The sequence below is a fragment of the Podarcis melisellensis genome, assembly GCF_964234715.1.
Source record: "Podarcis melisellensis genome assembly, chromosome: 4".
NCBI lineage: Eukaryota > Metazoa > Chordata > Lepidosauria > Squamata > Lacertidae > Podarcis > Podarcis melisellensis.
Window position 1 is genome coordinate 15,877,722 of NC_138531.1, and position 13,778 is coordinate 15,891,499.

At 42.7% G+C, this 13,778-nt stretch overlaps 1 long non-coding RNA gene across 2 annotated transcripts in view; it reads right to left on the reverse strand.

The window, feature by feature from the left end:
• Positions 1 to 5,754, reverse strand: part of LOC309368370 — a 32,201-nt gene extending 26,447 nt beyond the window's left edge. For both annotated transcript variants that reach the window (XR_014167743.1, XR_014167744.1), the window contains exon 1: positions 5,579 to 5,754. This is a non-coding gene — a long non-coding RNA (uncharacterized lncRNA). The remainder of the gene's footprint in view (positions 1 to 5,578) is intronic.
• Positions 5,755 to 13,778: the final 8,024 nt, after the last annotated feature.

A 13,778-nucleotide genomic window follows, 5' to 3' on the forward strand; every position in this document is an offset into this window, starting at 1 on the left:
AGCTGGGCCATAGCAGACCCAACGGGACTTCAGTTTGATCAGTAGCAACTGGTAGGGTGGAATGTGTGGGGCTCTGCTGCTCTCCTGGCTTCCCAACATCATGGGTTGCTGTCGCTTACCAAAAGGGAGAGGAGAGGAGCAAGGCACAGGGAACGTAGCATGGTGTGGACTGTGGGGGCAGGAGACCAGGTAGACTTCATCTCACTGCACTGAACTTCCTGCACCTTTGGCTCCCTGCCTCTTGTTAAGTAGCATTGATCTTCAGAACTGGGAAGCTGAGAATGCAAAAGAATCCCACCTGTGCTGCCTCACCAGCTGCTACTGAACTAGGTTGTGACTAACAGGCTCCATTGAATTCAATGGGTATACTCTGCTTGAAGAATGTCTTAGTCCAAATCCATCCCAGTACTTTGACTCAAGTTGCAAGACTAAACATCAGGAAGAGCTTTCTGACAGTAAGATAATAATAATAATAATAATAATAATAATAATAATAATAATAATAATAATAATAATTTATACCCTGCCACTCTGGGCGGCTTCCAAAAAAATATTAAAATACAGTAATACATCAAACATTAAAAGCTTCCCTAAACAGGGCTGCCTTCAGATGTCTTCTAAAAGTCTGGTAGTTGTTGTTCTCTTTGACATCTGGTGGGAGGGCGTTCCACAGGGAGGGCGCCACTACCGAGAAGGCCCTCTGCCTGGTTCCCTGTAACTTGGCTTCTTGCAGTGAGGGAACCGCCAGAAGGCCCTCGGTGCTGGACCTCAGTGTCCGGGTAGAACGATGGGGGTGGAGACGCTCCTTCAGATATACTGGACCGAGGCCGTTTAGGGCTTTAAAGGTCAGCACCAACACTTTGAATTGTGCTCGGAAACGTACTGGGAGCCAATGAAGGTCTTTCAAGACCGGTGTTATATGGTCTCAGCGACTGCTCCCAGTCACCAGTCTGGCTGCCACATTCTGGATTAGTTGTAGTTTCCGGGTCACCTTCAAAGGTAGCCCCACGTAGAGAGCATTGCAGTAGTCCAAGCGGGAGATAACCAGAGCATGCACCATTCTGGCGAGACAGTCCGCAGGCAGATAGGGTCTCAGCCTGTGTACCAGATGGAACTGGTAAACAATAAGAGCTGTTTAACAGTGGAGTGGTCTCCCTCAGGAGACCGTGGGCTCTCCATCTTTGGATGTTTTTAAGCAGAGGTTGGACGGCCACCTGTCATGGATGCTTTAGCCGAGATTCCTGCATTGCGTTGGTTTGGACTAGATGAGCCTTGGAGTCCCTTCCAACTCTCCAATTCTGTGATTCTGTACACAAGAGTCATTGCAACTCACAGCCTTATCTAGAGTTATATGTGGCAGATAAACACACCTCACAGATATCTTACCCAAATATCAGAGCAAAGGTTGTCATTATAAATAGTGAAGGACTGGAGCCATTCAGCCTGTCAAGAGTCAGGCTTTGATGTAAAGGCCTACAATTTATACTTCAAAATATGCCTTTTCCAAGTCACTTTAAAATTTATGGGCTTATGTAATAGTGGGCTGGTTTAAAATGAATTTCTATTAATACCTGCCACCTTCATTCAAGGCTTTGTGTTAGGTCCTGAAAGCTGGAGCACAGAAAGTGAAGTGGGTGTGCATATTGATGTCACCTTTGGTGGGAGAAATGATTTAATATTAAGTTTTCCTAATTATGAAAATACACCCACACACCTGTACAAAATTGCTTGGAACAAATCATTGCCTAAGGCCAAACTAGGAGTCCTACCTGGAGCGGGCATATTATCTTTCTCCCTCACTCCCTTGGTAAAAGTGCCACAAAAGGCTCTTCAAAAACAGACTACAGAAAGCAGATGTTTATCCTGGAGGTAAAAAAATCCACATATTCCATAAATCCCGAGTATGAAAAATGTAAGGTAAATATTAATCAAGGCGGAACTCCCCACAGACTCTCACAATACACATGTCAGCTCAGGCTGCTAACACACCATACTTTTAAAGCATGTGATTTCCCCCAGCAAATCCTTGGAACCATATTTCATTAAGGGTGCTGGGAATTACAGCTCTGTGAGGAGTGAACTGCAGTTCGAAGGATTCTTTGGGGAAAGCCATGTGCTTTAAATGTGTGGTTTGTTCGAAGCCTGCGACTCAAGGGACTCCTGAGTGGCAGGCTGAGTCCTGGTGTCAGGGCCTGACTCTGAAGCACCTCTGCTATTTTCGCTGCTTGTCTTTCTGACTCAGCTGATCCCTTCTCTCCTTGCATCGGAGTCCTGCCTGCAAGTGCCTTTGATTTGATGCTCAAATATGCATTCTTTGCCTTGAAAATAAGTGCATTGGAAAACAGCCAGTATAGTCTTCAGACCACTTTCCCCACACTTCCTTAAAAGAAAGCCCAACAACCTCAAATTATTTATTTGTAACTAAATTTATAACTTGGGAAGCCATTTATTTATTTATTTATTTATTTATTTATTTATTTATTAATTAATTATTGATACACCAAAAGAAAAGAAAAAAAAACAAGAAAAACAAGAATACAAATGAAAATAGAGATAAACACAATATTAATTACAAGATTATAAAGCAAAAAATGGTCTTTGGACTATAGACCCGACCTCCTGTCTATTCCCTGTTTCAATGATATGTTGCCAGTACACACTTTTATCATAGATTGACTAATTCTTAGTTTATCTTAGATCTCATATCTTTCTTAAAGCTACTACTGAATTTATTCAAATGCCATTTTTAATCAGTCTCGTTTATTTTTATTCAACAAGTTTTATATACCGTTCAATCAACAAAACAATATGAAACTTTCATTAGAAAATACCTATAAAATTAAACGTTAAAAACAAATGATTGCTCAAAATATAATGAAACCAAGGGTTTTAAATTAAATGTGCATCGTTTAGTTTCATGTTCAAAGGACATGTCTGAGTAGGTTGTTTCAACAAAATGCTGTTAATAGGTACCAAATAAAATACAGTGAAAATGCCTGCCTAATGTTAATGAGTGGCCACCACACTGACCAGCTGGTTCCTTACAAATACAGAACTCATATTATGTGGTGCATATAAAAGTCCCAGTTGTGCGGTTTGAAGCAGTCAAGCAGGTACATAGGTAGAATAATAGAATTGTATAGTTGGAAAGGACCCCAAGTTTCACCGAGTCCAAACTCGCCACCTCCCGAGTCCTGAGGGAGTCCATTCCACTGTCTAACAGCTCTTACAGTCAGAAAGTTATTCTTGATGTTTAGTTGGAATCTCCTTTCTTGTAACTTGAAGTCGTTGGTAGGGTCCTAACCAAGGCAGGAGAAAAGAAGCTTGCTCCATCTTCTATGTGACAGTTCTTTAGATATTTGAAGGTGGCTATCATATCTCCTCTCAGTCTCCTCTTTCCCAGGCTAAACATATCAAACTCCCTCAACTGTTGCTCATAAGGCTGGGTTTCCAGACTCTTTATCATGTTGGTTACCCTCACTTGTCTTCCCTCTCACTTATACTGATGGTTATATCTAAGTCACAAAGTGTATTATGATTCTGTATCTGTTGGTGAATAAGTTTTTGTGTGACAAACTTTCTCGTACATGTTCAACTTAGAAGGAGTATTTGATGGAAATAAGGTCACGGTATTCAAGACGTCAGGAGTGTTCAGAGTGCGAAAGCAAGTGTGAGGAACTTTGGCTTTCCAAATGTTGCTGAACATCAGCCCCAGCAGGTATTGCAAGTGTCCACTTAACAACCCCTCCCCAAGAAGAACCGTCACATGATTGCTTAGCAAGTGAGATGGGAAAATAAACTGTGTGGAAATAAAATTATTAACTAAAGGCTCTGTTTTGTGGAAGATCTGGAAAGGAAATGAAAGGCTTTTGGATGACGCAGTTCTAATTGGGAACCGCCATTATGAGACAGACTTTGTTGCAAGATTTACAGCCAAAGGGGGAGGGAGCCACTGCTCTGTTATCATATCTGAATTCTACGTTTGATTTGGCAAGAACTCCCCTGAAAAGGCTGATAATGAGCAGACTCTTAGACTGTATTTTATGGGAATTGCTGAAATGGTGCCTGCCGTTTGAATAGGACTTTTGGATCAGCGTGATAATCCACACAGGACTATAACAATGTTTGGTTCAACTCGCTTGTGGAGATAACTCAGAGGTTATTAAGAAGAAAAATGATAACAACAAGAAGATTGGAAGACGGGATTTGTAAAGGATAACAACAAAGAGACGGAAAGATGGGACTTGTGAACATCAAAGCAGCAGAAATATGAGATGATTGGACCCTTTCTGAACTTGAAGCATGGGTACCCCCAACAAAAATTTAAAATTCAGCTAAATATTTTGAGTTTATTATGCATTGGTATAATTTAATGTGATATGATTGGTTTGTTAATTGGAAATTTAATAAACGTTTTTTTAAAAAAAGTTTTGCCAGTGCCCAGGAGTTATAGGAGTTGTAGTTCAGCAAGATCTGGTAGGCTAAAGGTTCCCCACAACTGTGCTAAAGCAATATGGACATATTATCATCTGCCCCTATCATGTAATTGTCATACATAACCTGTCTTTCAGTGAACTCCAGAGATAAGCAATGCTTCCAATAGATTTCTGCTCTATTGAACTAATTTTAAAGATAATTCATTCTAGGAAGAATAGGCAAGAAAGTAGACGAGCTGGCTAGCTTCAGACACTCCAGATCCTGGTCTACTTACTATTTCTCCTTCTTGAGCAGGGAAGACACCTTCAACTCAGAATCTAAACATTAATCAGCCTGAAGCAGTAGATTCCGCCAACAGAGAAGGGACACAATTTTCCTGCCTCAAGCTCAAGTTTTCTGTATCAGAAGACAGGTAGATGGATATGAACACTTGTCCACAAGGGGTAAATATTCTTGACCTTTCACCTTAGGTGTAAACACACACACACACACACACACCAGTTAGCACAGCTTAACTTTATTAAATACCACACATAATAGTGCAAGAGAAAATAAATACACAAAGTAGCATTCCAGAAAATAAATGTGATGTGTGTGCCTCTATGAAGTAACTAAGGGCAAAGAACTGAATATGGAATGAAGAGCTGAAGACATAAATAAAAGCAAGCTTAGCAATGTGGTCTATTTCAGTATGCACAGCAATCATATATAGGTCATAACAGATTCTGCATATAACCAAAAGATACATTTAAAATGAGGGCAACATTTTCTCTCACAAAAAGTTGCTGTAATTTTATTTTAGAGTTTATAAAATGTGCTGGTGGGGAGCATTTAGTAACAGAAGGTCATTATAGCAACGTGGGGCAACATGCCATAGTCTCTAACTGGTCCCCAAATGCTGGGACTCTCCCAAAAACCCGTATGCCACCACAGTTTCTCACATTGCCACACAGAGTCCAAAATTTACTCTTAAAAACATTGCACCAAAGAGCACCTATACCACTATAAATGGTGGGCAATAGCTCAGTGGGAGGGTATTGGGTTTGCATGCCAAACATCCAAGGTTCAATTTCCAGAATTTCCAAGTAGAAGAGGGGCCAGTCTGAACACCTGGAAAGCTGTTATTAGTATAAATACAGACCTAGGTGGATTAAGCCTCTTACTCTGTTTACATCAGCTTCTTGTGTTCCTATGGTCAGCCATCTCTCCTTGTTCTCCCAGCCCCTGCAGCCCATGTTCATTGTGAGGTACCTCAAAGCATCTTTCCATGGTGGCGTTGATGGGGGCAAGTGGTCCTTTCTGCAAATGCTGCCATGACCTGGAGCAACAGCAAAACAGTACTTAGTATTGTCTTTCTTTTTAGAAGGAAAGGAAGGGAGACAAGCATCTGCCACCAGCAGTTTGGAATGTATGTTTCCCAGCCAACCCCAACAGTGAAGATGGTTTGTGATCACTTCAGGCTTAGCTTTGTAAAATGGACACTTGTAACCAAAAAGGCTGGCCTTGCCCTTCAGTTTAGAAGTATGCATATCTGCCGAAAGCTTTCCTGGTGTTGCAACAGTATGCTCTTTGCAGAAACAAGGTTGTTCCAAATTCTATCTGGAAGCATTTTAAATTATCCTCATCCACTTGCCTTCTGAGGACTGTGCATAGGGTGGAATACCAAATTGCCGGCAAATGAACTGAACTGTTAAACAAGTATTGTGTTTCCCTTGCATTTGTATTCCTCACTGCAAACAAGGGCTAAAATGTATTGCTCCCGTTTAAATGTATCAGCTTGGATCTCCTTGATGTCTTTCATATCTGCTGCTTCTATACCAGAAGTGGCTTGCTGCGTGGAGTGCAGAGCTGCACTTGCTTCCCAGAAGGTATGTTGCTGTTGCCTATTGGGAGGGGAGCCATGAGGTGGTCAGCTTGGTGAAAGTATGCAAGGAGCTAATCCAGAGTCCCAAGCTGAAGTGGTCTCTTTGAAGGTATTGGAAGAGGCAGAGGCATAGCAACCTGTTCTGGTACCCAGAGCAGCACTCATCCCAGGGAGCATGGCACATGTCCCAGGGGGCATGGCATGTGTCCCAGGGGGTATGCCGCACATGGTGCGCCCCCTGGGGTGCTGCCAATAGGGGATCAGCATTTCGTCACCCTCCCTTTGGAATGGTACCCGGGGTGGACCACCACCTCCCTTTGGAATGGTACCCGGGGTGGACCACCACCTCCCTGGGCATGCCTCTGGTCAGATGCAGGGATGAGGAACATGTGGTGCTCCAGATGTTGCTGGATGCAAACTCCCATCAGCTCTACTAGCCAGTATGGCCTGTGGTAAAGGAATTATGGGAGTTGTAGTCCAAAACCATCTTTGGAAGGTCACAGGTTCTTCAACCCTGGTCTGTGGCAAATCAGCATTTGTAAGAAGCATCCTGAAGTGAAGCAGAGACCCTTGCAAGGTTTTATGTTGGTCTGGCATTTCAGACATCCAAAAATGATGCAGACATGTGTCCTCAAAAGTACAGCTAATGTCTCTAAGCTTAGCAGATAAGGAAATTGCCAGATTGGGGAAGAGAAGGGACAGCAAATTCCAGGGTGGTGAAAGGAGGGGAAGGAGAACTCTGTTATGACTGACATGTCAAGCTTGTAATAAGAGGAAATGGTGTTTCTCTCCAATCCCAGTGCTTTGGGAGAAAGATGTTGTAATACAGTGGTACCTCGGGTTACATATGCTTCAGGTTACAAACGCTTCAGGTTACGGACTCCGCTAAACCAGAAATATTACCTCAGGTTAAGAACTTTGCTTCAGGATGAGAACAGAAATCGCGCAGCAGCGGCGCAGCAGCAGCAGCAGGCCCCATTAGCTAAAGTGATGCTTCAGGTTAAGAACAGTTTCAGGTTAAGAACGGACTTCCGGAACAAATTAAGTGCTTAACCCGAGGTACCATTGTAAACTGCAGGGCACTTACAATGCAATTGAATGGAGGAGGTGTATTCATGTACATTTGTATCATGTATGCCCCCTTCACATTAATGTCAAATGCATGACTACTTGGGAAATGGTCAATAGACGCAGTGGGATTCCCTCCCACATGGGTTTGCTAAAGGCATGGAGTTAACAGACCTATATACGAATTAACCTTCTAACACATTGCCCATTCTTTGAGCGCTCTCTAGCTCTGATTTCCCCAATTCCAATAAGGGTCTAATTCTTACCATAATGTCAAGTGTCTTTTGAAAAGGGGAAAATATTGTTGAAGAGTCATTTGACACTGAGAGTAGACTATATCGGAAAGAATAAATATTATTGACTGAACAGTGGCATTTTTATCCTTATATAGGGTGTTATATAAATTCAATTAATAATAATAATAATAATAATAATAATAATAATAATAATAATAATAATAATAATAAAATTATTTCAAGTAATTGTGTGGACATTAAACCAGGAGTAGCTGACACATTGCCTGCCAGATGTTCTTGGTCTACAACTCTTGTCATTCCTGACTATTAATCATGCTGGCTGAGGTTGATGGACATTATGGTCCAAAAACATCTGGAGGGCAGCAGATTGGTTATCTCTGCTTTGAACTATCAAGGCTTAAAGAGGTCAGCCATTTTAGCTGGGAAAACTCTTTGCATTTTCTGAATCTAGAACAGGGATGGGATGCAGGCAACTAAACTTTCAAAAGAAGAGTAAGGTTTTGCCAGTTATGGGAAAGTTAAGGGCCTCTCTACTAGGACTGCCAGCTTTAAGATTTAATCACAGTGATTAATCAGGGGGAAAATGTAGCAACATTCTAAAAATTTGTGCTCAGTTAATTAGTGGGGCTGACAATAAGAGAAGATGCCAGGAGGTTGTCTCTTGAATTGTCTGTCACATTGCAAAGAAGCAGCAGTTTCCGGCTGCATTGCTAGGCTAAAAGCCCACCAAGCCAAATGTTTAAACTGCCCTATCAGGGGCATGCAAGTGTGAAGGTCCTGCATGGCAGACCAGAGTGGCAAAGATGGGCCATAAAGCTTCCAACAGAGGTCTAGGAATTGCCTCTTTGATAAATTACCATCTTAGGGAGGCCTTCATCCTTGGCACTACCCTGTTCAAATTTCAACTGTCCATTAGGAGCCTGAATACACCCAGAGCTTGAGCCAAAGTCTACCTACAGTTCTAATCAACAAAGTTGTGGCCAATGTTTACCCCAGATTATCTGTTCCTTTACTCCTAACTATTGCTCTCTCACCTTCGTACTGGGGAGAGGGCGCTGTGACTGGGTCTGCAACACCATCTGGCATGGATTTAACACGCCTTTCTTTCTGTTAAGCTTATTGTTTTACATTCTCAGGCGTATCCAGGGCTGTTTTTCAACTGGAACTCACTGGAACTTAGTTTCGGCACCTCTCAGGTGGACACCATTGCCATTCTAAGACAATGAGGGAGGTGTTCATGGTGAAATCTGGCACCTCTTTTTTATTATTATTTAATAGAAAAATAGCACTGCTATCCATACTAAAAAAAAAAAGGAATCAAAAACCAACAATGTGGATAGCTATATTTCTGGCATACCCTTCTTTTATCTAGACTTTTTAAAATAAATAAATAAAACCTTCTTAATCAAAAATTAAAGATATGTGATGCTCCCTCTAAGCGATGTGCACCACACATCTTTAGCGCTGAGTGCTTTGACACCCAACTGTGTCTCTCTGCGGGAATTGTCCTTTTCTGTCCCCTTTTTTGACTAATGTTATGCTCTGCAGAAATGATGCATGGTGATAATGGTAGCTAAATAATCAGCCGTCAATACTACATGGAAACTGGAGGGTGGGGTGGAGACAGCAGAAGTATGCTTATAGCTATTGTTGCGAATCTATTAACAATGCAACGTAACTGGAAGAATAAGTCATCTTCAGGTTGGAAGAGAAAGCAAGATGTGTAAGCACGTGTCATGTGTGGTTCTGAGTACAGTGGTACCTTGGGTTACAGATGCTTCTGGTTACAGGCTCTGCTATCCCAGAAATGGTACCTCGGGTTAAGAACTTTGTTTCAGGATGAGAACAGAAATTGCGCGGTGGCAGCAGGAGGCCCCACTAGCTAAAGTGGTACCTCAGGTTAAGAACAGTTTCAGGTTAAGAACGGACCTCCAGAATGAATTAAGTTCTTAACCTGAGGTACCACTGTATTGTCCAGGAAGGTTTGCCTCTTCTATATAGGAGTTGAGCCACATAGTTCTTTTTTATAGTGGAAAGAGACAAGAGCTGTCTGGGCAGCTGAAAACTTGAGATTCACATGCACCCACGAACTGATCAGAGAGGTTTTGGGAGCCTGGTAGAAGTGGGACAAAAGAGAGGGGACTTAGGCCGGATCCTAAGCTTGTTCACTTTGGTCACATGGCTTGGTATAAAACACAACTTAAAGGTTTATTTTCTTTCTGCCAGGATTAGATAGAGCAGCAGCAGCAGCACCACCAGCAGCCCCATTGCTAAACTGGGTTTGAATCTGGTATAACCTTACGCTAGCTTGCTTTACTCCAGCCTGGCCTGGGACTCGGGCTCAGAACCAGAGGAGTCTCAGTCTGCACTGGATCCTTTGCCTCAGGCATCATCTGAACCAAGTCTGGGGGCACTTCAGTCATCTCCAGGCTTGAGGTTCTCCGCTCCAGCCCTAGGTTGCCTGAAATGGCACCATCAGGTGAGTGCTGCCTTCCACAAGGGCATCCCTCTGTGCATTGCCAGCATGCTCATTTGGGTACCACCTTAAGTGTGTGACGCAGCCCATACACTTCATTTAAGAGAAGAGAAGAGAAGAGAAGAGAAGAGAAGAGAAGAGAAGAGAAGAGAAGAGAAGAGGTGCCTGCAGTAAAGCTGCACTCTCCCTGCATATGCTGCGAAGAGCATTTTGCGTCTCAAATCAGCTAGCTATTTCCTGATTAGGCGTGACAGCTCAGTTGCTGACATTCTTAATTAACTTGTGGGATAAAATATTTCCTCCAGGGGATAAGAAACAATTTAATCTCCCAAGACTGGGATTTATCTGGGACAGAGAAGTTTACTTACTCTCTTACCCTTCGAAAATGGCTGTGTCAAGTTATTTTTGGCTCGCACTCATTTGATTATCCATTACCACTATGAAAGTCAATGTGGGGAACCCCTGCATTGCCAGGGGTTTATGAACTACAGCTCCCATCATCCATGGCTATTGGCCCTACTTGCTGGGACTGATGGGAATTATAGTCCAGCAAAATATGAGTAGTAAGAAAAGAAGGGTTAAAAATTAAACGAAATTAAGGGGAAGGATTTGCTGAATTAAGATAACAGAAATTGGAATACAGAGAGGGGAGGTATGGGGAAGTCGGGAAAGTAAGGTATAAGAAAAAAAGGGAATGAAATTATACTTGTTCTTTTTTGTCTTGTTTTTCTTTTGTCTGTTTTTTTATTATTGTCCTGTTTTGTTTTTATATAACTATTGAAAAACTTAATAATTTTTTTTAAAAAATATATATATAGTCCAGCAAAATATGGAGGGCCAAAATTTCCCCATGAGTGGATTCCCGCTCATTAAGAGGATGCTTTCAGCATTTCTAAGGTGGTACAGAAGCATAATTGGGGTTATTGCTGACGTATGTAAACTCTAGGCCTTTTCTCAAGTACTGCGGCTAGCATTGATAATTAGGAGATTTGAATCAGGACATTGCTAGTTTAAAACACATTCTCTTAACTACAACTATCACAAGCTATACTATAATAGAATCATGGCATTGGAAGAGAAACCATGGGTCATCTAGCCTCGTGGTTCCCAACATGGGGCACATGCCCCAGAGGGGGGCAGTTTGATTTGGGGGGGGGCAATTTGAGAATGAGTATGTCACGGGGGGGGGGGCAGGATTTTAGAGATGCTTAGGTGGGGCATGGCCAAAAAAAGGTTGGGAACCACTGATCTAGTCCCACAATGCAGAAATATACACCCATACAGGGTTTGAACCCATGACCTTGAGGTTATCAGCGCCACTCTTTAACCAGCTGAGCTATCATTTTGACATCTTGAACCAAACATTCTGTTGCCCAAAAATGCTGTTGTCCACTCCAAAATTTGGCATACTTGTGATGTCTATTTTAAACACTTGTCTTCCCTGTGTTTAAGCAGGAGAGGACAGAAGACCTGCATGCAAAGCAGGTGGTCCAATCCTGCGCTATGGAGACCCCTAGCCTGCTTTGAAGGATGTGGGGATGTTCTCCCTTTGGAAATGGGGCTGCAGGAAGAAGGATGTGAAATCTGTGAAGAGAAGATGCAGCCCAGCTGCAGGCGGAATAGCAGGTGCCTCCAAGTACTGACACACAGCACATCACCTCTCAGGAGGCGGCGAGGTCCGGGGGGGGGGTTGCCACAGTGACAGGGACCTGCCTTCCTTTGTGATATCTCTTGCTTCTCCCTTAAAAGTCATTGACTTGAAGGTGGCCATTGTGGGTTAGTAGCGAGGCGAGTTGAGTAGTAGAGAGAGGAGTTGGTGGTGGTTGGAGATGATAAGGAGAGGTGTTCATTTGATTATTTTGATTGTCATTTGATTTATTACTTTTATTTGATTCATTTGATTTGATTTATTTTTATTTTGTTTATTATTTTACTTTTTTATTTTAACACTTTCATTTTACTTTCTTATTTTTTTGTTCTTTATTTTCATATTTTTATTTTACATTTTTATTCTGTGCACATTTGTGCACATTTTGTATATATTTATTTTGTTTATAGAGGAGTAGTTAGGGGTAGGTGTAGGGTTAGGGTGGGGGTTAGGCTTAGGCTTAGGGCTGGGGGTCAGAGTTTGGCTTGGGTGGGCATTTTAGACAGTTAGCTAGTTTAGAGAGGAGGGTGGGAATTCTTCGTGAACAAAATGTGCAGACTGTAAGTAGCATTCCTTTGCTTTCTCTTGGTCTCCTGGGGGCGGGGTGTGAGTCCTGGGGTCCCCTCCATAGCCTTAGCTCTCTGGAAATTGACCCGGCCAGTCTTCTCCAGAGAGCTCAGCTACTCCACACTCTTTCCCTGCCTTCCCCTTTTCTCTCCCTTCTCATACTTTACTAGGACATTCCTAGCCCACTTTCCTCCCAGGAGCTCAAGGTGACCTTCATGGTTCTCCCTGCCACCAGTTGTTATCTTCACAGCAGCCCTGCAAAGTAGGCTAGGCTGGCTCAAGGTCCACCAGGGAGCTTCATGTCTGAGTCGGGATTTGAACCCTGCTCTCCCAGGTCCTCCCAGTCCAGCCCTCCAACTACTACACCTCTGCCTGGCTCCATTTTGCATCTCTCCAGCTGCCCTATGACATCGACCTTCTCCCCCTTCCTGGAGGTCTCTCTGGCTCCAAGGAAGACTCCACCCCCTTCCTCGTGGTCTGCCCCTCTTCTGGGACACCTTGATGCTTGGAGGACCCTCCTAGGGGTCTCCTCCCTCACCAGGAAGGGCAGGGCTGTCCTAAGAAGACGAGGCAGAGCAGCCCTTTAACAGCTGGCAATGCTTGTCTTCCCTTTGGGTTGGAGCTCTTGAACCCATAGCACTTGGGGCCTCCTTTCTCCCTCTGCCAACCCTTCGTGCTCTGGGCTGCCTCTTTCCAGCTCTGGTGATGCCCTTTCAGCCAAAAAAATCATTCCCATCGCAAAAAAAAAAAAAAGGTTTTAAGTGCTTGTGCTCACAATGTAAATAAACCAGAAAATAACACTTGCATCTGTAAGTATCTTATTTTTCCTTCTTTTAATAATTTCAATGGGGGTGGGTGACAAGAAATTTTCCACACCGGGTACCACCTGACCATGCTACACCACTGGCTTCTCCTGCATATTACTCCTTTAATACATAACAATAATACATTCATTGGATATAGGCAGTGCTTTTTGGGGGGTGTACTTAAGGGTACACAATACAATACCAGCATCTCTCCTCCACACACACACAAAAGGTTAAAAGTGTATTGTAACAACTTCAAGGTGTGTACTGCCACCTTTTCTTTTCTTTTTGTAACAGAAAAGCACTGAATATAGGGATTTATTTTCAATCCTCATTGCAGGGGGAAAAAAGAAGAGAAAAGAAAAGAAAGTAAAAAAGAACTTGCAATCAATACACGCACAAACACACATCTGATAAAATTCTATTGTTGGATCAATGGCTGCACAAACGGTGGGAATTTCTCATTATTGAGAAAGTGTCACATCAATTGAGTGAAACAATGGACCTTGCTAATCCTGAAGACTTCCTTCTAACATGGAAGCATTTTCTAGCCTGCAGACGCAAATATGTTCTTCAGCTTCACAGCCCCTGTTACTTGGGAGGTATTTTGAGTGCTACAAAGGCACACATTTCCTAAAGCAGAGTTCCCCAAACT